We start from the raw sequence: 24,903 nt of genomic DNA on the forward strand, positions 1-24,903 counted from the left end.
GACTTCAATCAATATATTTGTTAAATGAAATGCAAAGGAGGTCCGTTATTTGTACCCTGGGTACTGTTGCTTAATAAAGGATGTAACATGGTGATGGTTAAAACATAAGGGTTCTTACTCTGTTTGAATTAGTCTTCAAATGTTTGTCTAAAATATTCATACCTTTCACTTTACAAAACTGGATGTAAATTTTCACTAGAAGAACTCTTGACAGATGACTACTTATTAAAGCCATTCTTCTAGTCAGAATGCTTGCATGCATATACGTTACTGTGTGCAGGTGTATCAGATCTAAGGATTTTGAACCCCAGAATCAAAATTCCTCAGGTTTTTGGTGAGAGTAACCTCATCTAATTTTAGATATTTAGAGGTTTATTGTCTCATTTAAGTTAGAGTCTCCGATTTCTCAGTATTTGTTGGAGATGAACACTTTCAGAATCCTCCCTCCCCCTTTTTTTTTAATATATTTTAGGATATTGCTATGAATCCCTAGTCTAATGTGGAGACAAATTTTTATAGACATTAACTTTGTGATTTGAGGTCAGAAGAAATTCTTATATAATCCATAGGTAAGTGTAATAAATTTCAAATGAGGTTCAGGTCATCCTAAAGTAGACACCTAGATTTCTTTATATGTATCATGCCCTAAACTCTATTAACAATATTGATCAGGTTCCTACTGATTATAAAAGCAGCCTGCTCTAGCTAACATGTAGAGACCTTCAATCTGAACTTCTAAAGCCAGATAATATTTATTTTAGTATGAAATTATTCTCTCAAAGTACTACTTGCTCTCTGCTAAGTACAATACGAGCCCGGGGTAATTTGAATAGTAACTTTCCTACTACAGTATGGATCTTAATGTGTTTGGAAATATAAGATTGAAGCATCATACAGCTCATTGATAAGACAAGGAAATTCTGTCTTGTCTCATCAGTTAAATTTTACGTGGATTAAATTAACGTGGATTCTAAGTGAAAAAATGTGGGATTGCTGAAAGACAGATGAACACACTAAATATGAATTTCCTGCCCTGTGAGTTTCTTTTGTTGTTCTTATTCCAGATTAGAGCAAAAAGTAGAAAGAAAAAGTGGTGGATTCTGTAAAAACATTAAACTCAGAAAAAACAAAATATTTCCTGATGACATTTTTAAATCAAAATGAACCATTCCTGGCATCCCACACTATTTTGTTTTCACGTGTGAAACCTCATCAGATATTTTGTGTGAGTTTTCCTTAGCACTAACCCATATTCCTAAGAGCTGCTGTGCTAGCTCATTGCTCTATTTCAGATGTGTCCTTGCTGAATGATGTCCTCTAGCATGCATCACGGTAAAATTTTTCCTGTGATAATTGCAGTGGTGCAACCAGAGTGTAGATTGCATCATGAGACATTTAATCAAGCCATGATGTTTGGACTCTATTGGTGGATTGCAGTTGAGTTAGCTGAATTACAATATTCGAGAGCCTTCATGAAAGCTAAGGCAAGCACAGGCAAGTGTTAACAGAAATGTTTCAGACAGAAATATTCTGACTGTGGTCAATTTAGCCTGAAAAAGAACAGCATTATCTTTTGGGGATTTTTTTTTTTAAACAAGAAGTGTCAAACTTGTAGCAGGATAATACTTTCAAAGAAGACTAACACCTCTAAAACTTTTGGCTTTTTTGTTGAAAAGCAGGTTTCTTATTCCACACCCACCCTCCAAAAAAATGTTTACAAAAATTCATGGTAGACAGAATTGTAAAGAGAGACAGACAGATGAAGATGACTGGCATTTTTACCCCAAACTCTAAATTTGGGAAATAAAAAGGCTTTGAGCTTGATAATTCTGCATGGATATTTTTTCAATGTCAATCTCATATTAACTGAAAAGCTGATCATCCCTGTACCTAAGAAGAAAAGGAAGAGGAAGAGAAGAAAAGATAAAAGAACGAAGAAAAAAGAAAAGACAAAAGAAAAAACTAAAAAATAAAGAAGAGAAAAGAGACCAGGAAAAAAAAAAAAAAGAGAAAGGGAAAGAAAAAAGAGAAAAGAAAAAATAAAATAAAAGAAAAAAAACGTAGGGGATGTTTTCCTTAGTTTGACTGGCAAGTGCCAAACTGTTTGATACCTAATGATTATTGTTATTACTATTGCATCTCTCTAATGGACAGTATGCTCAGATACATAGAAGGAATTGGCCATTGATTTGGCCATGGCAACAATGACACCACAAGACTCATTCATACCTCCTATGTTGCCTCTAGCAATTGCTATTAGTAATTGCTCAAAATCCTCACGCACATGAAGATGTTGCTCACCACGCATGTGAAATCACACGTATGTGTTCATGTGTGTATGAGGGCTTATCTCCGCCTGTGCATTCAGCATAGCGAAGACGCTTCCTGAAATGGTGTAGTACCTTCTTCACTAAACTAAGACTGTCAGTCCTTATTAATAAAAATTAATTGTGAAGCTCACTCATTCCCACAGGAGGGCTTCTAAGCACTCCATCAGAACCTGAAGTGGGAGCTGGGGTTGGAGGTGATCAGGAGGCGACATGACACCACAGCAAAGACTGCAAGGTTTTGATGTGGTTTTCTATTTATTTTGTTGGCAGAGCTGATTGTTCCTAGCCCACGTTCTGCTTCTACACCATGCCCACCCGTCCTCCCCCCACTCCCTCACCTAGATTACCTAGATTCTCATCTCGCCTTTTTTTTTTCTCCTCTCCCTTTCTCCCTCATGCCAGAGACCTGTGCAATATCATTTTCCGCATAATGAAATCTAGAGTGACATTAATGTAAGTGTAATTTTATAGTGGGGAATGGGCCTAGCTGATCGTTTCTACCTGCTGTGTTTTGATGACAGACATTGGGATGTCACCATCTGTGTAATGAAATTTCACCTCCGTAATGGTTCAGATTATCAAACATTCTTCCAAGCTGTCTCACAGAAATTTATTTATTTATTTACTCAATAAGGATGGCAAAGTTGCTCATCTCTGGGAACCAGAAGGAGGGCGGGAAGGGGAAAGGGGGGGCAAGGGGGCTGAACAACAGCTATGACCAGAAAAGATGATGATGATGATGATAATAATAATAATAACAATAATAATATCATCATTATCATGCCAGGAAAGAAAATGAGATTGTGCCACCTTTGTGTTCAGTGCTGTGTCCACATTCTGTTATTCCCCCATCTCCCTTGACAAGAACGTATAAGATGCCAAAGCCATATACCAAGCAGAATATTGGCATGTTAAAAGCAAGTGAGGACTCTGGAAATTTTATTACTATAACGTGTCTTTGCTCAACTTCCCCTGGCATCAGTAGGAGCTGCATAACATGACAGAGACAGATCTGCCTTAAAAAGGACACTTTCTTCCTTCTAAAGGTCTGATGTGGTGACCAGAAAACTGAGTGACTCTACGGGGAATCGGAGACATACAGAAAACAGTTCAGGTAATGGTAAAAATAATTTCTACCTCTCTTACTCTTTGGGGGTCAGGAGCTAGTCCTGAAGCTCACTTGGTCCTTCCTAGTATTTCTGTCCCGTCACTTTTATATCTCTCCTTTGGAGGCTGTAAACTGTAGAGCCTTTTCGTACCCATGCCCCATGAGAAAAAATATCTGGGTTCAGATTTCCCTGGACACCAGAAGCAGCAGTACTGTGTTTCACTAGGGGAAACTTGTTCTATTTAGCAATGAATTATCTCTTTTTCATTTCCCCCTCGCTTCTAATGTCCTGGCACCTCTGCAGGGAGGAAAACCCTAGGTTTGCAGAGAAAGCCACCCCCTCAGAGTCACAGGTGGTATAGGTGCTTGTTCTCTTTTCCATCTGAAGCTATATTCTAGATAGCTATATTCTATATTTACCTAAAACTTGCAGGTGTCTCAGAACTCCAGCAGATCAGATGCTTTTAAACACAGGTCGTACCTTCAATTTGTATGCCAAACTCCAGAAATCCCACAAAACATGTACACTGTAGCTGCCTGGCACACACTTCCGAGACATTCCAGAAATATTATACATAGGAATTACTGCATTTTGTCCCAGCAAATCTGAAATGCCCAGGGAATGTTTGTTTTTTATTTTTGCCTGGAAAACTATGAACATTTCTGTTGGTAAGAGATTATGGAAAAACACGTTAACCAAGTGAACTGTCCTTTTTCTAATAATTCACATGAAAACAGAAGGGGTGTGTGCCCATGGGAGAAAAGAAACAAGTTCCCAAACCATCATATCTGGCCCCAATAGACTCAGAGAGCTCACCAGTTTTCACAGATGAGTTTGGACTGCAGGGAACTGGAAACCTACCAAAAAAAACAATTGCCACCTCTTTGGGTTGGATAGAAACTTACTTCTCCACATTTCCTTGTTCTGTGCCCACTCCTGGTGTCCACCAGATGCTCTGTGGCGATGTACACCATTTTATGTTTATCTGATTCTTCCATTTTTCACACCCCAATTACCAAATGGGTTTGACCTTCTGAACCATGTGTCTGGAAAATCAAGGCAGTTACTGACCTCATTTCCTTTATTAGATTTTCTTTGACTTCCTCTAGTATAGGACTCTCTTTTGTACAGAGAAGTGAGAACTCCTCATGGCTCCTACTTTACTGTAGGGGTTAAATAGGCCTGCATAATTTTGTTTTCTTAGCAAAAGGATTTAAAAAAAATAAATAAAATCACTTTGTTCATTTTAACTGTAAAACATTTGTTCTGTCATGGTATAGTTAATATTTTATCCTAACTTTACACAGAGCTGAAGTAGTGGAAAAAATGCTTGAAGGGTTTTTTTTTTCTCCCAGCAAATCTTGGCTTTAGAAGAATAATTACTCAATTAAAAAAAAAAATGTTTACTAAATTGAATAATTCTTCCCCAGATATTTTTTCCTTCTCGTGATTATTTTTTAACTAGTCTAGATAATGATATTATTAGCTAATTAGTGATAAATGTCAGTAATTTTTTTTTACTGAGACCATTTGAAGTCACGTGTATATTTATGCAAAATGCAGATTGACTGGAAGCTAAGGAGGTATGAAATTCACTTCTGCCCCAGAGGCCCTGCAATGAGCCAATGCAGTGCATGGACCCAGCGTCCACCGGCAGAGATGGGAGCGGCACCTGAGTGGGATCCCAGGGGAGAAATTAATTTTCCCCTCTTCAGGAGTAGGTCATGATGGTTCTTGGCACATTGAAGACAATTTTAGAAGAACTTTCATCTCAATTTCATCACTAGTCAAGGATCAGTATGAGCAAGGAGCTTGAGCTTTGGGTCTCTCAGGCACTGCCAGTCCTAGATGCTTCAAAAGGAACAGTAAGTGAGGCCGTGGCTCCTCACATGCCACTGGAACTGGCCAGGTATGGCAAAAGGGCATGCTTTAAAGTAACGGCAGATATCACATGCTAGTTCCTCTCGTGAATGAGACTGTGTGCATGTGTATGTCCAAAAAAGCCCACCCAATAGCAACCCAAACAAACAACGACGACAAATACCTACTCTCTTGGTCACATTCCTCCAGGAATTTTTACTTATCTTCTTCAACTTACTTTCAGCCCCCAAAACAGTTCCATATTTTCAACCCAAAGTGATCCCTCAACGTGGGATTGCTCTGTTTCAGGGTTTTGTTTTGCTTTTTTGAGAAACAAATAATTGTTGAATCTCTTGGTTATTCCTATGGACATAAGACAGCAGATATGAGCTTTTGTAGTTCCCAACGTCTTTGCCTTAGGAAGCGCCTGCCAAACTCCTTTCCCAGAAAAGAAAAAGATTCTTTTTCCTTGAATAAGTGTTTTAGGTTTATGTCTTGTGTTTTTTTTTAAAAATGGAAACAGCAGTGGAAAAATACCATCTCCTCCAGTACCGGCGTACAGCAGGTACACTGAATGCAGCAGGGATTTTTAGGTCAGAGGGCTGCGGGGTTCAGTGGTGTATAGTCTGCTCTTTGACAGTGGTACCATCCACGAAGACACACAATCACCATTCAGCTCAACTGGGGGGACCTCAGAAATTCCTTCCCTGCTGCAAGCTCAGATGTACTCTCTCAGCAAGTACCATCAGGAGAAATCTGTCATTCATTATACTCAACTAACCATTTATAACAGTTTTCTACCCTCTGTCTTCTCAGGTTCTTGTTTTTGTTATTCCTATTGCATTAACAGGAAATCTGTGCATATGCCAGCTTGAAAGACTGAGAAGAGACCTATCATGGATGGCTCGAGAAAGCCATATGCAACTTGAGAGCAACTGTCTCCCACCTTCAGCCCAAAGGGAGAAAACAGGGAATATATTAACCATCAGCAACCTTTAACTAAGGATTCTGCATTTCTAATCAGAGCAGCCTGTAACAAATTGGGGAGTGTGTCCATCTGTGTATAATGCCTATATTTTTTGGTGCATAACTAGATTATAATAAAATAAAATATTTATAGGAAGTAAATGAAGGGATATTTCCTGAGCAGCAATTTTTAAAGTTGTCACTAACTGTTGTAAATGCTTAGTGCTTCCTTCCAAAAATAAATTGAACCATATTAACCATGTATATCATTGTTTGAGTCATCAGCCTCTGAACCACAGATGTTCCAGAAGCTGAGAGAATAAACCAGGGGAACAACTATTGCATATTTGCCCGGTTGCTATTTTTTTTTCCTTAAGTATTTGCTCTGAACACTGTCATCAACAGAGTATTAGGCTAGACAGACCTTCGATCTGACCCTGCAAGGCAGATCTTATCATCCTGAATTATTATTACCAACACTGATTTACAGCACTCTTACTTTTATTATTTTATTATAAGTGTTGTCCCCAGGCACTATACAAACATACAGCCACAGTTCTAGTGAATTTATACTCTCCATGAAGTGTCGAGAAAACAGACAACATGAGTTAATATTTTCATCCCTTTGATCATTTAATTGCTGTTGATAAAACACAGAGACAAGGCTACAACCATGCAAGGGAGCTATATTTTTATGTGCTACCTGAGGTTCACAGGGAGAAGGGAAGGTGTAACAGGAGCAGTGGAGAGTGACATTGCTGAGATTTCTGTACAAGGCTCAGATTCACCCTGGCTAGCTTTTGGTCCTTACCCGAGTCACACAAATTTAGGGGACTACTCACGTGACCTTCCTCTATAGGCAGGTGGAGAGAGGTCAGGAATTAACACGTTTCTTAGGAATAGTGGGACGCACTTCTTTTTCTGACAGATTATAGGGCAATTTAGGATGATTGTACTCCTAATTTGGATACCTCAGTTATTACTTAGTGGGATCAATGGGTGAGTCTTTAACAGAGCAGAGGCTGCTATATGAATTTGCAGAATGGAAACAGCTAACTGAAGCAAAACTACAATAACATAAGAATAAATCACACTTTTTACTCTCTTTGAAGGAACAAAGCTAACCTAGTCTCTAACATAAACCCAAAACAAACAGGTTTTATAAAAAAATGAGATTATTGTAGTTTATTCAGTGCGTTGTTGGTTGTTAGTTTTATGCCACAATTATATAATTTTATTTTGTTGATGTTTTAAAAGTGTTTTTTTGAGGTATAATAATGATAATAATGAAATAAAATATAGAACACTTGTTGGGCTTTGCTTTCATGACAAATAGGCACTGACAAATCCATGCCACATTACCATCCTTGATTGCTCTGATGGAACTCATTTTCATCTCCTGTTCCTCTAATTACATGAAAATTGCATACTTTTTATGCATGACACATTTTCTGCAGCTTTAGAAAAAGGTTGTGAAGGGGAAAAAAAAACATTTATCAGTTTCTTTCCCCCACTCATATAGGCTATATGTCATCTACCCAGCGATCAATCCAGCTTTAAGTGCCAGTTTTCTGTGCTATTGTTATAACCAGAAAAGGAAATATATGAAATAATATGTTTTTAGGTGTGGTTTTTCCCCCTTATCTCTTAAAAATGGAGATTTAGAGTGGTCTTGTCACTGGTCTGTTATTCTTTTTCCAGCCCTACCTTCCCTAATTTCAGATTTCAAAGCATAGATGAATGATACAACACTGGACTAAGTAGAAAAGACTAACTTTGAACAATAGCATCTCTTAAGCAATTCCCCATTCCTCAGGTTTTGTTGAAGATTTATTTTAATAGTCAAATGAGAGAAGTGAAAATCACCATCATTGCTGCAGAGACATTAAAAAATAAATGGACAGTACTAATAAATTACAAGGACAAGGATAAATTAGATGCCACATACATGGTTTTCCGTTATTTGTTTGCTTTCATGATGGAAAATGGAGGGGTGGAGAGGAAATAAAAGTTGATGCCATTAGTCTGTATTTAACTGTAATGGGTTTGCACCAGGTGGGTGCATTTTCATCTTTCTAGAGTAACAAGGGATCTAGGTATTTTTTTCCTGACAGTAAGAGTAATGGTGAAATGTGCTCAGTGTGTAGAGACCTCCATCCAGACGGCCAACACAAGCCTCAGCCTCTTGTAAGCCCCTCTAGAGATTTCTTGAAAATCCTCATAGAACTTCAGCAGTGATCGACCCCCAAGCTTTGAAGACAAATGTGCTTCAACATGTTGCTGTTGTTGTGGGTTTTATTTCTAAGTTACTCATTATTCATACTAATTCTTGTAAGTCAGAAATTTGTATCAGCAGGGAAAATCTATACAATTAAATAAAAAAAAAGTTGAAACCCCTTCCTGAAATAGAGGCTAACTAGGACTTTTGATTTCCAGAATATACTCCATTCAGTCATAAGTATAAGCTGAGAATCTCACTAGAATAAATGGAATAAACAGAAACTGCGTACTAGAAAATAAATATTGAAACTCTTATTTCCAACTTCAATTGATTCAATTCTGAAGTCAACTGCAGAAACAAAATCTTTCCAGACAGGATGAAGCTGTGTGATCTGCCATGATGCTAATGCTGTCAGACAATGAAAGCACATGGATTCAACCTGGCACTTCGGTATGTCTGCCCTGCAACTGTACGTAGAAAAAACTCTTGTGCTGAGGAACGCCTCACCCAGGAAATCCACCTTCCCTATTCAGGCTTCACATTCAAGAAAGTACAAGCCTTTTGAACTTTAGAAATAAAACTCACTTCTGTAGAATTTTTAAGAGTTAAGATGAAAAGGTGATCTTGGTGAGAAGAGCACAGAGAAGTAAGAGGTCCCTGCAGCATTCACAACACAAGAGCAAGTTAGGAAAAGAAGCTGGCGAGACACATCCTGAAGAAAGAGTGCCATGCTATGAGCTCATTGTGGTCTGATCTACTTGCAGTTTATTTCCAACATAAAACATTCACAAATAAATGAAGCACCAAAATGTCCCTCAAATATCCATTTGCATTACTGCGAGACTTCTTTCCCTTTTTCCTGAGCTTTGTTTATTACACCCACTGGTTACATCATCTATTAAATTAACCCCCAATCTAGTTCTTAAAAACCTGTGTAACCTTGAGTAAAGTTATCACAGATGATAAAGGCATCACAGACAACTAATCCAACTTCACTTCAGTCCCTGCAATGCTTTTATCTTTGTAATTTGTTCTGGTGCTGGGGATGAATAAAAAAGGAGCTTTACTAATCACCTGAGAAAAGTTATGCATATCATGTGTGTACAAAACCGGGGACTAAATATTGCATACTCTTCAGAATAGGGACTGTCTCTAGCCAGGGATGAAATTTTCAGTGAACTTGATAGAATTATTGTACTCATTTTGCCAGAGTCAAGATTTAATTCTGTGGTTTGTGGCTTGCATAATGTTTAGTTCGCTGGAGTCCCTACACACTGGTAAAATATTGTCAATTAATAATAATGAATTTGTTTATTTTCTTTTTCTGAAGCTATGAAAAGGAACCTTTAAATAATTAACCTCCATTCTGTTTTTTAGAAAAGTCTGTATTTTCAAGGTGTTTTTAATAACGGCAGTAAGAGAATTAACTATAAATGAATACATTTCAGAACTGAAATAACAATGAAGTGTATTTAGCTTTACAAAGAAAAGGTCATGTTTCTTATTTGTATTATCTTATTATTAAAGACCTAGGTATTGATACACAGACTTTCCAGGTTTATAATGACTATTGTTCAAATAGTGGTGCAAAATTTTCTTTGAGGAATAATTAAATGAAGACATCCATGTTGAAGTTGTTATTGGGTTTGCAGGTTTTTTTATACCAGGACATATGGGTGACCAGTAGACATTGACAAAAATGTTCAGTGATCCCAAAGTTTCAGGAGTTAAATACAAAAGTATATGTTTCAAAATTCATGCCCCACAAATGCCTGATACAAGACCTTCTCCTTATTAACATCTGGAAATAATAATAATAAGTTTTTTAACAACAAAACAGGATGTGTCTTTGTGAATGAAGATTAGGACAGTGAAATGCTATATTTTCAGTGAAATAGGAGCAATGTTGTTTCTGTTCCCAGCAGTAATGACTTGTTTGACCTCTGGTGAGTTCCATTGTGTCTCTGTGCCTTAGGATCCCCACCAGCAAAGACGGGTTCAAAATTCCAGATGAGTAGACATACAAATGATTATTATTTTGATGAGTAGCAAATCCAGTTATTTCTGAAGTGGCATATAAAGAAATTTCATTCTCAAACTTTTTCAGAAAGTTAAATAATGTGTAATTGCAGGTATTAAATATGAGGCAACAATATTTTGAATGCTTTGTAGCAAATGCCACATCCTCCTGCCCTGATAATGTCAATCCTGTATTGTGAACACATCTAATCCAGAAACAACCTTTGGGAGTACGCAGGAGGATTTTTTAGTGTGGATAGGAAGGGTGAGTAGTTTCTTCCATGTTGAAGAAAATGTAAAACCTGATGAGCTGAATTAGGTACATATCATTTGACTGAGTTGGAAGAAAATATACAATTGTGCAATTAAAAAGATTTAGCAAAAGACTCATAGGGGGTATAATTAGGAATGATGGGAGGAAATCAAGGAAACAAAAATGTGTTGAAATATTACAGCATGCACCTTACTGTGAGATCTATTAGATTATGGAAATATTTATTGATGGAATGGATAAACCTCTGGGTCTACCAAACAATGAATAATGAGTTTTATGCTGAGGCTGAACATTGGGCGTAAGCAATATGACCTGAGAGCTCTTTTCTGATTCTCCATCTGTACAGTCTCTTTGGCAAGCAATGAGGTCCTGCAAGGGCCAGATATGTACAACAGAAGAAAAAAGAAAAGCGTAACTATATTTTTTCTTTTAAAAGACTTAGAGAACTGCAGAGGAGTAACCAATGGAGAAGAAAACTGAAATAAACTACTGAAACATAAGTTGGTATAGAAATATACTTCAGAGCAGTCATTTAGTGAGTATCCAAAAACTGGTTGACTGTAGGTCATAGACCTTGATTAGAAGTTCCAACAACTTCTGCACATCCCCTTAACAGAAAGGAGTAAAGACTGTTCCCTCACCTCTGTCTAATTCTGCAATATTGATTTTTTGTTCAATTTTCTGTAATAATTGATGAATTATTTATCAAAAAGTCAATATTTGACATTTATAAAAAATTACTAACAGTTCCAGTGAAAAATAAAATTATATACCTTCTGTTGAAGGAAATTAAATGAAAAGGTAACTCATAAGGTATCACTGAAGCTGATTGTAGTATTCTCCATCTTATTCATTATAATATTCAAGATAATAAAGTAGTAAAAATATTAACTAATTGCATTTTCTTCGTGTTTTACTGTGGTATGGAATTAAAGGAACTTCAGAGAATCTTTTTAGAGGTGTAAAATGTAATTTCAGGCTTGGATTTTGAACCCAAGCATGCAAGGAAAACTTATCATCAGAGTAGATCCTAGCTGTGTTATCGGATCAGATTACTTTTGAGACAGGGTCACCGTACATTATGAGCAAAGAGGAGTGAGGTACGGGATGGCATATCCCAGAGAGTGGGCTATGTCTTTTTGTCGTACAGACCTGCTCGAGTAGAACTGTTTGGTACGGTTGTTTATATGCATTTGTGTAGAGAATTAGTGAACAGCTGTTACTGAAAAATAGTTTAAGATGCTGCCACAACGACAGAAGACTGCCCATTTCATGGTTTGCATCAGCCTTGGCTTTCATTGAGGACAACAGCTCACAAAGCCATACCAAGTCTTGCAGTACCACCCTTTTAAGAAATTAAAAACTAGGGAGAACCTTTCTAAATCTGGGTACATAAGTCAAATACCCACATTAAAAATTAACCATCTAACTTGAGAGACTGAAAATCTGTTTCTCACTCACTGGCTGGCATGCTTGAGCTTTGCTGCCATGCTGTTTTATTAACAATAAGTAAGGTGGAAGGCGGGCGTAAGTGTAGGTAAAAGATCTGTATTATTCATGCTGAGAATGCAGTTTCTTATGGTCAGGTTGTATTATTATTATTATTATTATTATTATTACTCTTATTATTACTATTATTATTATTACATCCTTCCTCTGTGTGTTTTCCTGAAACTCTGATGTGACATCAAAGCAGGATACTCCTGTAATGGAAATGTTTTACTTCGTTCCAGTCATCCTGCTATTCCCAGCATCGCAGCAGATAATGCCATGAGCATGTAATTGTTGATGATTTGGTTAAGAAAAATCTTTATTATGATTAGGGGTGCCTTTATTAGAAACGTTTTTTTAGAAAAAGGGAGATGTCATTACTTAAAAATGTAGCTCTGAGTATCATCTTGTTTGGGAAAGTCAGTGAAAAAGTGAAATAGTCCAACAGCCAACCCCTACCTTGATAAATCAAGACATCAGCAGACTCTTAGTTATTCTCTGAAAGTTTTTACTCTTTTTGCCTCACCTAAAGTACTCTGCTCTTACTGTAGTGCATACAGTGGCATCAAATTAAAATGACCCATTATTAATTTGTCTTTGCTTATTGCAAGAACATACTGTGTTTCGTTTCAGGGCAGTTTTAGACTGAAGTGGCTGTATATTAAAAAGCTAACTGTATGAAAAGAAAGTATTGCTCAATTTGCAGGTATCTGAAAGAATGAGAATTGATGTCTGAGCCCTAACTCAGCTCACAAGGCCTGAAGAGAAGTCACTTGTCCTGAAGGTCCATATGGCTGAAAGACTGTTTAAGGTGTTATTTATTTTTTTGTTATATATTTTATGCTTACAGCATCGGCAGTAAATAAACACACTGAAGAAGAAAACACTACTTAACAAGGAGTAGATGAGATTGAATGTGGCTGTTCCAGACCTGTACAAGAGGCACTGGCCCATTAAATGAATGTGTAGAGCTACTTCTTAATGTGTTAGCCGAGTAATCAATTTCTGAAAATACCAAATAATTTAAAAATGGCCCTGTCTGACCTGAACATACTGGCATCATACCAGGCATTTCTCAGGTACCTACTTCTTCCTTTAATCAATCAGTTCTGACATTTTTCCTTTTTCCTTTTATTCCTTTCTTTCTTTCTTTCGCTCTCTCACTCTCTTTTTTAAACCTCCTTTTGTAGAATTAAGTGGCCAGACAACCCCTACAGATAAAATTCTTAAGCTTCTTTTAATATTCCTATGGCTTCTAAGCCCATTAACACTTTGGAGTGGTTGTAAAGGGAGAATCAATACAGCAGATACAGCACGACTCTGAAAACTGGGACCCTGTGGGTCTGCTCATGGTGTTGACATCGCTTTGCTCTACAACCTTGAGCCAGCCACTTAACCTCTTAGTCCTGAGTTTATTCAACTGTAAGCAAATGTAACAGCATTTGCATACTGCACAAAGGTCTTGAGAAATGTAATTTGTAAACCTTAAGCGATGCACATCCATTCATGCCTACTCAGATTTATAATGCCTTACAGCAGTCAAGTAAAAATCTGAGGTCACTTTAGAAAATATTGCTTTTAATATTTGCTATCTGCTTTAAGATCTTGGAATAAAACAGATTTTGTCAGGGCCAAGTGCTGAATCCAGAGAAGACAGACTGAGATCTTGTTCTTCTGTTTTAAAGGGGCCATAACTGAATTAGAAAGAAGATAAAATGGTAAAGAGTGGTGGAAAAGATATATACATTTTTGGATTATGTTTGTTTACATGTTAGAATTCATAGTCACTGGTAGTTCCTAAGACAAGATTTTACACAGTTACAGAATACAAGTAGATATGTATATACATAACATAAATACCCCTTGATATTCTAAGTAAGAGCAATAAAAATTTAGAAGGGATCTAAGGATTCATATATTCGGGAAGTAAGCTATTCTCTAACATTAGTGATCACAATGCAGGTAAGCGACCATGTAGAAAAATGTTCCGTCAAATAAAAAACACCAGTTTTGAGGGATTTAAGGGTCTTAGCCAATGTAATAATTACTGTGTTATTAACACGCTCTAAACTATGCTTATATGGAAAATGCAGATGAGCCCCATTAGGGTCAACGTGAACCATTTGCAGGACTGTATGGTGGAAGGGATTTCACTGCACAGCTTTTTTAGAGGTCTGTGTATCTCACTAGAGCATCTCCATCATTTCGTCTGGGACAGACCATGTGGAATCAGAGTATCCACTGACGACTGTGTACACTTTCATTAAGTAATTCTCATTGGTTCAAATATATATCCTGGTTCAGCGGGGTTCTGAGAACACAAGCAAGGCAAGTAACAGGTTTTTTGCGATTCACCTCTGTAAGAGAAAGAATAATTCACTGCTGTTCAAAAGTGCTAAAAAAGTTAAAGTCAAAGGACTGTAAGATTTTACTCTGAGAAAGACTTGAAGGATTTCATTTGGAGGAAGATGACAGCTAGGAAATTGAGACCTAAGAGACTTTTTCTTGAAGGGTATATCTATAAACTCATGTTATTTCAAGTAATTGCACTCAGACTCTTCAGTTGCAAAACTTCATACCTCTTGCTTTCTGTTATCTGGACAACTGGCATGAACCTTGCTTGTATCTGGCGGGGAAACATAAGCATGTGAGAAGGACCAGTTAGGAAATGGACTTTCTGTACAGATGCTGTAGCCTGAACTGTCTGAAACCACACGAAGAGGGAACGTTGAGCCCATACTTGGGCATCATGGACAAAGACTTTGTGGATGTAAAACTGAGAAGGTTGAACATAGACTAAGAGATCAGTCGATTGAGGAATTATGAGCCACAGTTATTCAGTGGCTTATGGTTGCCAGCTGCTTCTCTCTTAGGTCATACTAGCTATCTTTAATACAAGTGAAATTTACTGAGAGAAGAAACTCTTTTTTTTTTTTTTTCTTTTACTTTTTCTAGTGATTTCTTTCAGTTTCTGTCTATGGCTGTCCAATACTTCCATTTTGAAGGGGGCTGAGAGCTTATGCTCTGCTGTATCCATTATTTTTCACTTTGTTGGTTGCTAAGCAGTCCCTTGTTGCTAAGTAGGGTATGAGCACTTAATTTACTACATTCTTTTTTCTCATACCAGATTTTAGAAATTGCAGATCCTGTTTAATCAATGTGTAAATGCATGCTTTTGATGTATTTTTCCTAAGAGCAATATTTTGATCATTCTTAATGATACTTAATGAAGTCACCGCATGATTTCTGATTGTACCTAATTGAGCCTTGTGACTTGCATTTCAATGCCATCATCTTACAGTTTTATGTCTATCAGATGAAACTTTACAAGAACCTAAATAAATTAGGAAATATACTGAATTGATGCACTTCTTGGAATAAAGTTGCTTGGAAAAATATATACATATTTTCAAATTAACTGTAGGGTAAAAGGTATCCCTTATATTAAAAATGTGAGGTAGAAGAGGCACAATAAATTGAGATGATGAGAAGGCTGGTTTATTACTGTGTAGTGTTGGATTACAAAATACGAACTAAGACTTTCAGACTAGTTCCTTAAGAATAGATGCCCATATAAAGCTATCAGAACAGTTAATTACTTATAATTTTAATGAAAGTCTCCTTTTTTAATGCTGACAATAGTTTGGCATTGTACAGGCACAGACAACAAGACAGAACCTGCTCTAAATCCATTATAAAGTAAAGTACAAATTCTGCAAATATTTACTCTTAAAAAACAGTCACATAGTCTGGGTAAGATCACCTGATCTATTTATCTGAAAAGGTTTTGGGGCTCTTCTCCATCTGGTGAGTTGAGTGCCCAGTTTAACATTGGTGAGGAGGGAAAAGAGCACCCCCAACTTATAGAAATCAAAATCTGATATTTACCAGCAGAGCAAGGTCCTGGAAATATTTTCCCACACAAGAAGAGAAGAAAGACCAACCAAAGGACCATGGTTAATGTTCCAGTGTTGTTTGCCATGTTCCAGTTACACAGCTAATTGTCATTCTTAAGAAAAATTAAGTGGTGCATGGTGTTAGCTTCAACTCTTCTGATTTGTACCTGTATCTGGGAGATCCCATGTGAGAACATTTATACTTTGCTGTCTACAAATAAGCCACAAAAGTCGGCTTCAAATGGGAAGAAACAGTTTGATGTCTACATGTCTATTACACCAGTGATCAAAAGGTCAGTGCTAGAACTTTTTCCTTACCTCCATATCATCACTGTACCTACATCTATTCGTTGATGTTCCTGTTATTTGTTTTGCTTTTTTTCTTCACTCTTAGAATGAAGAGACACATTTAATTAAAAAGGTGGTTTAGCTGAATTAAACAAAAAGTAAAAAGAATAAATGTTTAACATAGGAAAGAAAGAAGTGAAAAAAGGAAAAAAGGAAAAAAAGAAGAAATTAATTAAATTGTAAGTGCTAATATGTGAGGATCATTTCTGCATATTTTTCAGAGACAGTCTTTGGTAAGCTTCTGGAGCTTACAGGCTACCAGAAACAGACTGAAGAATAAATAAAATGTCCTAGGAAAAGAAAAGCATTTTAAGGCTTTCTAATAAAGGTGCTGTCTGCTGTATAAGAGAAAGTGGTAAAAAGAGAGCAGTTAAATATATAGATGGTCTTAAATACTGTAAGTGATTTCTGACTCACAGTCCAAGTCAATGGACTTGTAAAGTTACTTATGACCTAGCCATGTGGCAAATCTCTGCGCTGAATAGCACCTCATTTTAAAGGGCTCTGTTGGCAGAATGAGTCAGAGGTCTTAGTTCAGTTGTGAGAGGGTTGATGCAAGGCATGGAGCGTGTTGACTTAAGAATATTGTATTCAAAAGCCATCATAAAGCAAGAGGAGCCGCTGCCGGCTAACTTCATAGTCAGAGCATGCTTGTGAGTCAGCTTAATGCAGCAGAAACTGGACACTTGTTGCAAGAAATTTCTAGATCTTTCTCCTTGTTCAATTTCTAAAGAATTTTATTTATTGATTAGAGCATGGAATAACATCAATGGAAGAGATAGGAGGTACCTACCCCAGGATATATGCTAACCTAAAGATACAAAGTGGAATGGGTGGCCTTGTCCATCCAGGCTCATCACTGCTACCATTGGCACAATGGTATATAACCCTTGCTGTACACTTAGAGCAATCATTTTAAAACCAGCTATTATTTACCCCCACTGTTGTTGTAGGAGTGGTTCTCCAGGAAGGTTTCTAGATCCCAGTGGATAGAAGTCCATTAATGGACTAAATATAATTTATTCATGGTCATTTATATTGATTTATTCTGTGTTAAAATTACCTTTAACTCAAGTAGCTGCTTTTTGCTCTCTCCCTCTCTTCCATATCTGCTTTAATTTTGCTTGCTTCAAAAAATAAATTCCTTCAGTCTTTTCTCAAAAGATGGATGCTCCTTTTTTTCTGACCATTCTAGTAATACCACAAGCTTGTTCAAGGTAGAGGATCAAATGACTTTTAAATTAGTCATACATACTCTGAATGAATTTGGATGTGACAGAAGTTCAGTTTAAGCAGTGAGGAGGACATATCAAGCTCTTAGTTTTATCTGTGCATATGCAAGGTAATACTACAGGACTCAGCTGAGTTATTTTGAATTCATGGTGCACTTGAGAATATGACTAGTTTTTGGCATTGTCCCTGTCCTGGCCAAAGAGCATTGCTCAACTCTAATGCTTATGATTCTAAAACATTAATGTCTCCATCCACCCTACTCCACACTGCAGTCAAAATGAGGAAAAAAAATGAAAGATTTGTTTCTTACTAGTACCATCATTCCAAACATTTTCAAATCACTGCCTAATCAGCTCCCTCCTTGTTTCAGATTGCCAAAATTCTAAGCAAGCTATTACTCTTCCTTACACTACTAATGTTGCTTTCCAGATATACAGCATCAGCAAAACCCTTGGATGATGTGAATCATTTGTTCTAAGACATGCATGGGCAGAACTGGGATAGAAGACTAAAGGGGTTTTATGCTGTCCATAAGAAAATCAAATGATGTAAAAGAGAAAAAAAAGAAAATAAAGAATGAGAAATAGAAGGAAATAGAAACTCTGTGGTACAGACCAATGTACTTACTACTCTGTGAGTCCATCAACCAAAGTTTGGAGGGCTTTCTGATGGGAAAGAAGAAATTAGATAAGAGAGCAGAAAGAATTCTGCCTGATTCCTGCCTGATCCTGAAATGTTTCCACCTTATATTTTATTTATTTATTTATATCAGCAGTAATCACAATTAAAAGATGGAACATTGAGTTATGGAAGAACAGTGAAAATGTAAAACTTATGAATATTTCTGACATGTTTGTGGGGAGGAAGAGAGGGAAAGGGACAGGAGGGGTGGTAAGAAAGGAACATTATCACTTGCACATTTTATCATGTGAAAATGCTTTGGGTTTTGTTTTTGGTTTGTTTTTTTTTTTTTGTTAACAACTGAAAGATCTACAAGAAGTAAATACATTCTGTATGTGAAGAAGGGAGAGGAGAGGATGTTGAAGATGAAGTCCTTCACTCCATCCCCTACACCAGTCCCGGATATGTGGTACTAGGCACTAGGCGAATGTTTCAATCTTCCTGTTCATTAACTTATGAACCTCTTTTAAAGACAGGAGTACAGACTGTGCCAAATATATGCTGGGCTCGTAATGAAGACAAATGCCTACTTGGAGCTGAGTTCAGACTGTGGAATTCATTTTACTCTGGAACTTTTATTGACATTTGGTCAGTCTCGTTAGATCTGAATTCAGACCCGGGACTTACAGGTGGAGGTCCAATAAATTCTCTCCTTTAAAGCTGATATTTATTGTTTTAATTGTTGTGCTTCTCTTAGTGTCACTGGGCCTTGCATTTTTATTATTACTGTTGCATGACTCTGGCTCTATCATTCCCTACAATGGATTCTCCCTCTTGTCCGTATTTTCTGTATTCTCCCGGATCAGCTGTATTATCTGAAACTCATGGGCACTCATGCATTGTCTAAATGTGGACAGCACTGGGGTAGAAAATTCCAAAATGAAAACCTCAAGGCTGTTAGGAAATTATTATGGTAATTGAATAAGTTACACAGTTCTGTTATGACTGTAATATGGCAAGGAACTGGCTGGTTTGCACCCTACTGATTTGAAGTAAAATCGCTTAATACTGATAACTCCTAGTCTGATATCTCTGAATCTTGAATTAAAATATCTTACTTTTCTGGTCTCAGGCCATTGTGATATATGACATGGAAAAGATAAAAGAAGCTACTTCAAGTAAGGATTTACTTAATCAGATATAAGTTATAAACAACTTTATCTGAACTACTCACTTACAAAACATCTCTGTATAATCAATGGAAGAAAATAACCACAGCTCAGACAAAATTTCTCTATTCTAAAGTAGGCATCTAAAGTAGAAGATATGTGAGGGTTCAGAGTAATTAATTTCAAAGGTGTTTAGATCAAGGAGGTGAGCTGTAGATTCCTACACTGTAGACATATAAAGTAAGGAAAGATGAATACTTCTCTGAGTGTTGTTCCTAGGTAACTTTCCAATAAACATTTTCCTCTTCCATAACCTCAAGACCTCAGGCTAAGACAAATAAGCAGAGAAAATTTCTGTTACTATATGAGAGTCTGCAGTAAATTGTAGGTTTAAATAGCCACATTTTAAAAAAATCCACACAAAAAACCCCAAACCAAAAGTATTCACAGAAACACAACATATATTTTAGTAAGCACTCAGGTAAAGTATATTTTACATGGAGCCTTAAAAGCCATATTAACTGTAGAGTTCTTTGCTCTGTCTATGCTTGTTCAAGCTTCTGTAAATACATAGTTCATAACAAATGTGACGTTTGCTAAAATTTAAGCACAAGTATACTGAAAGTAATCTTATATACTCTTATTATATCCTATTATTATCATTAGTAAAGTGACACCTGATATTGCTCATAGGTCCTGATCTAAGGACAATGGATAGAAGCTTGGAGAGGAGAAAATTCCTCTTACCAAACTCCCTGATTTTACAAAGTTTGTCTGACATATCTCCCTAATTAATGAAAAGAGTTAAGCATTTTAGGGCATTGTTTATCTGATCTATATTACCCATTTCCTTGAAGATAATATGTTGTGAATTATTATCTAAAGATACCTATTTCTTTTCAGTAAGCATAAGGAAAATCTAGACTGCTCTCAGTAAGATAGCTAATGCGTATAACTGGTCAGCTAAATTTCACTCCTTAATAAAAAACAGATTTAGTGAAGCACACAAAACTTGTTAAAATTCCACCACTCAAATAATCATCAACAGGAATATGGACATGTTTGAAATACACAAATATAATTCATATAAAAGTGAAGCTGCTCCAGACACTTTCCAGTATAACCGAAAGAGTAGTAGGTGTAAACATATATTTTTATAGCTCTCTTATTTCTTGTGTCTTTAAAAAATCAATTTCTTTTTAATAAAATAATAAAGAAAATGGTTTCCATTACAAGAGCAGGGAAATGAGTTCAATAACTTAACCTTTCCCTTCTCCCCACACAATCTTAAACTCATAAAAATGGCTAGGCAATGCAGTTAAAGGCCTTGCAGACTACTCAGAATATAAATAATCACATCTAGTATAAATAAACAAGCAGGTACATTGTTTAACGATTAATGCCCAACTCATGAATAAGAACATGTAATGGAGAGAGAAATATTTAATTTTGTATTATAGAACATCATTGGGAAATATTTGATAAAATACAAATGTGGTAGAGACTCCTTAAAATGCATAAATTTCACTCATGATCAATTCTTTCATCGACCCATTTTATTCTTACACAAGGAGTTTGATAATGATGGAGACTGATGACACGCAATATTAAAAAATATGTTTTGTCCATTGTAGCACTGAATAAGTGTAACTGAATGGTGAAATTTTTTTTGTCTTTCCTTTTACTGTTTTCATGTGGAAGGTCCACATTGCAGATGCATATATTGGGAACTGGGAATATGTTATTTAAAGCTATAGCTTCTGTATACAGCCCATGCTGAACTGTCAGAACTTGCTTAAGCAAAAGTGGTTGTTAATAGACTTTGGGCTAAATTACTCTACCTTTGCAACCAGGGTAGGCTGGTACCTTTTTGCTCCCTCCTTTACCTCTTCCACTGCTTACAGTAAGAAAGAGATTCTCTGCTCATGAGAAACAATTTTTATTTCTGTTCCCAGTTAAAGACTCAAGGAGTTCTCAAACCACTTATTTCATGCATTTAAGTTAGATCTTGGCAGGGCATAAATACCTAAAGACCAATCCAGAAAGTTAACTTCCTAGCAGTGCATACTGTCATTAGTCTATTCCAGAGGCTTCTCTGTCTTGGACCACGACAAACTCTGGGGATGTGCACATGACAATGTGTGTGATGGCTCGTCCTATTCCTCAAACATTTGCCTCAACCCTCATTCTACTCAATGATTTTGTTAATAAGCTTTGTAAAAAAAAAGGAAGTGTTTTGTATATCGACTAGAGACACAGCATGGGAAGGAACCACAAATGCAAATGGAAGTTGGAATGCTGTAAAGAATATATTGTGTGCCCTTGAAAACCTGATCAGTAGAAATTGGGTAAGATACAACTGTCTCATAACATTGTATGACATTAATGAAAAAATCTGCTATAAGAAGGAGTTTGGAAGTTTCAGAAGACAAAGAGTGGGACAACACCTTTAGCAGGGGAAAAGTGGTCCTGCTTTACAAGCGTAAATGAGAAAAGAAAGTCATTCTTACCAGAAAATGCTGAATGTGGAAGTGACTCCTTTCTGTACAGAGTGGCTGTGCTAACTGATAACGATGACATAAAAAAACTTCATATGGCAAATCATAAGGTTTTTCTGAAAATTTTAGTGCAGTAGGAGTTTAGGTAGAGACTTCCAAAGGCAATAGCATTAAGAAAGAACACAGTAAATTACAACAGAGCAAAATATGTCCTTTTTGGAATAACAGGCAACTAGTATGGTGAGACTTCTTAACTCATAGCAGAGAACCCTCTTTCCGTGTTTCCATTCTCCTTTACCAAAATGGAGAAACCAAATTTCAATCCCTCACAAAGAAGTTGTAAATGCATTCATTATGTGCAATTCCAGAATTTAGTTTCATATTAACTGAGATGACAGTAACTTCTCTTTTTTGTTAACAATTCTCAGAAATGTTTAACAACAACAGCAAAAAAACTCCTTAGGCACTATACTGTGCACTATGTGGCATTTAAATGAATCATTAGACATCCTCCCATTTAGACATCCTCTGAAATTGTTCTTGCAAAATCCCAACTTGGAAAGGAAAAACTTCATGACATCTTCTAGACCAATAATCAAAATTCCAAATTTGGAATAGTCACCCTCATCCCTGCCACAGATACATTTCTTGAATCCAATTTTTAAAAATTAATTAACAGGGATAGTTGAATACTAGCAAAAATCAAAACTAAGAAAACAAAACCACAAAAGCAACTGGAAAAAACAGCAGACATTTTCCCAAACTCTCAAACTCTTTGTTACTCTTCAGTATGCAATTTCAGCCTCTTTTGTTTCCGTTTTATTTGCTTTGATTCATAAACATATGAATAAGAACAATATCTGTTCTTATTAAACAGATATTTAAAGAAATCAATGTTTAATGTTGTTTATACAATAACTCATGGGTTTGATCCAAATTCTACTGAAATAAAAAGTGAAACTTTTCCTTATTCCAATTTGTATTAGATTAACCTTGAAATCCCTGTGTGTGCAGATAATTTTTTATTTGTTATTCTTTTTTTTCTGTGTTCATTATTTGTCATTCCTTGTATATTATTGAATTCAAATCAGACACTATAACCATACTACGTTACTTAACTAATCTATTGCACACACCGTGACTAATCAACTGAAAACAGTATGTGATTGTACTTTTCAGTCTTTGGATCCTTCCTGAAGATAATGTTATTCTCAGCCAGAAAGATAAATTTTTCTAAGAAATTTGTTTTTTCTTCCCTAATGCTTTCTTACAGTATTTTAGCCTGTTTCAGTGTTTAGTAGTAGTAATAATTTTGTCAAAATTTGCACCAAAGACATTTGTTGCCACTACAACCAATGAGTTTTGATGAACTGAAAATTCAAAAATTATTTCATTATACATTTCAAAAGGAAGGAATGAAAAAGTACATTTTACCTTTTATTCAATTATTCTAGTAAAAACATTTGCATTTAAATATTATGGAGGTAGGAAAATATTTCTTCTGACAAGAAGACTGAGAGATCTATTTTGAAACCTCAGGACTGAAATGTTGGCATTTTGCACAACCAGAAAACATAATACAGATTAAGCTGCTGTAATTTCTTAACACAGTCTTATCTGGCTTAAAGGAATCTTGTGTTAGAAACATATTGAGCACAAAGGGATAGACAACCCCGATTCCTAAAAATGTACTTTCCTATTTGAGACAATAGTGGCAAGAGATTGAAGAGACTAACAGCCATAGCCAAAGTCGCAAGTTAGCTATGTGCAGAAAAATTAGCATGACGGTTATTTTTATCAACAATTATAAGATTAATTAATATTTATGACCTCTCCATACAGTCACTTAAATCAGTATTAGCCTATGAAAAAGTAACAACAAGAATTGTATGTGCGTGTCTGTGTCTGTCTGTGTTAAATGCAAAAATGGAGAAAGACATGATTTTTCAAAAAAATTACTCAGCTGGTTTAACAAATTTATTAAAAAATACATTTTATTATATTATATTATATTGGTATGTGTAAGCAACCTTTATGTAGAAATTATGACCAGATTTTTTTTTTTTTATTAAAACAAATAGATTTTCAAGCCACTTTAGTGCTTTCCATACTTTCATTTTGCTTAGGAAAAACATCACTTTGCTGATGGGCCAAAATTATAGTTTTCTACTGAGAGAGAAGATTAGTTTTTCTTTATTTTATTGTTTTGTGAAGGAAAAATTGAAGCATTAAACATTATCTGAGAACTTTGGACTCCCTCACAGCCTTCTTTATGATCTTAACCAAGTCACCGGATTGGGTTTCTCTTTTTTTTAAATTCCTCAATAATAATTATTGTACTGCATTCCCTATTGTAGTCGATATGTATTATCCTAAATTTTCAGTGATGATGGTGGAATATATATCTTCTTTGATGCTGATGCACACAAAATGTCACTTATTAGAGACAGCATCAGAAGGTGAATCTTTACCCTGTACTTTCAAGTCCGGCGATTATCCCAGAAGAATATCATCATGGAAAGTTCACAGACCTAAACACATCACTGCTGAATGCTTCACAGCTTTTCAACAGCTTTATAAATATTTTGATTGTGGCCAACAACTCAATGAAATACCAAAGGTTGAATTGTTATTTCCTCATATCATCCACTGACTTCAGGGAAGATTTGCAGAAAATAGGTCTGGAGTGAAAATTTCAGTATCCGGGACTCTTCACTTACATATCCAATAGTAATCATCCAATGTGCCCTGAAAAAAATGAGTTCCTCATTGACTTTGATGCAGCAGAATCAGATTCATTATACTGCAGGAATCAGAAAATATTTTATCTTCTTTTCAAAACATCACCGAATTTTCAGCACTTTAATT

Source organism: Phaethon aethereus (assembly GCF_964289735.1).
Source record: "Phaethon aethereus genome assembly, chromosome: Z".
Taxonomy (NCBI): Eukaryota; Metazoa; Chordata; class Aves; order Phaethontiformes; family Phaethontidae; genus Phaethon; species Phaethon aethereus.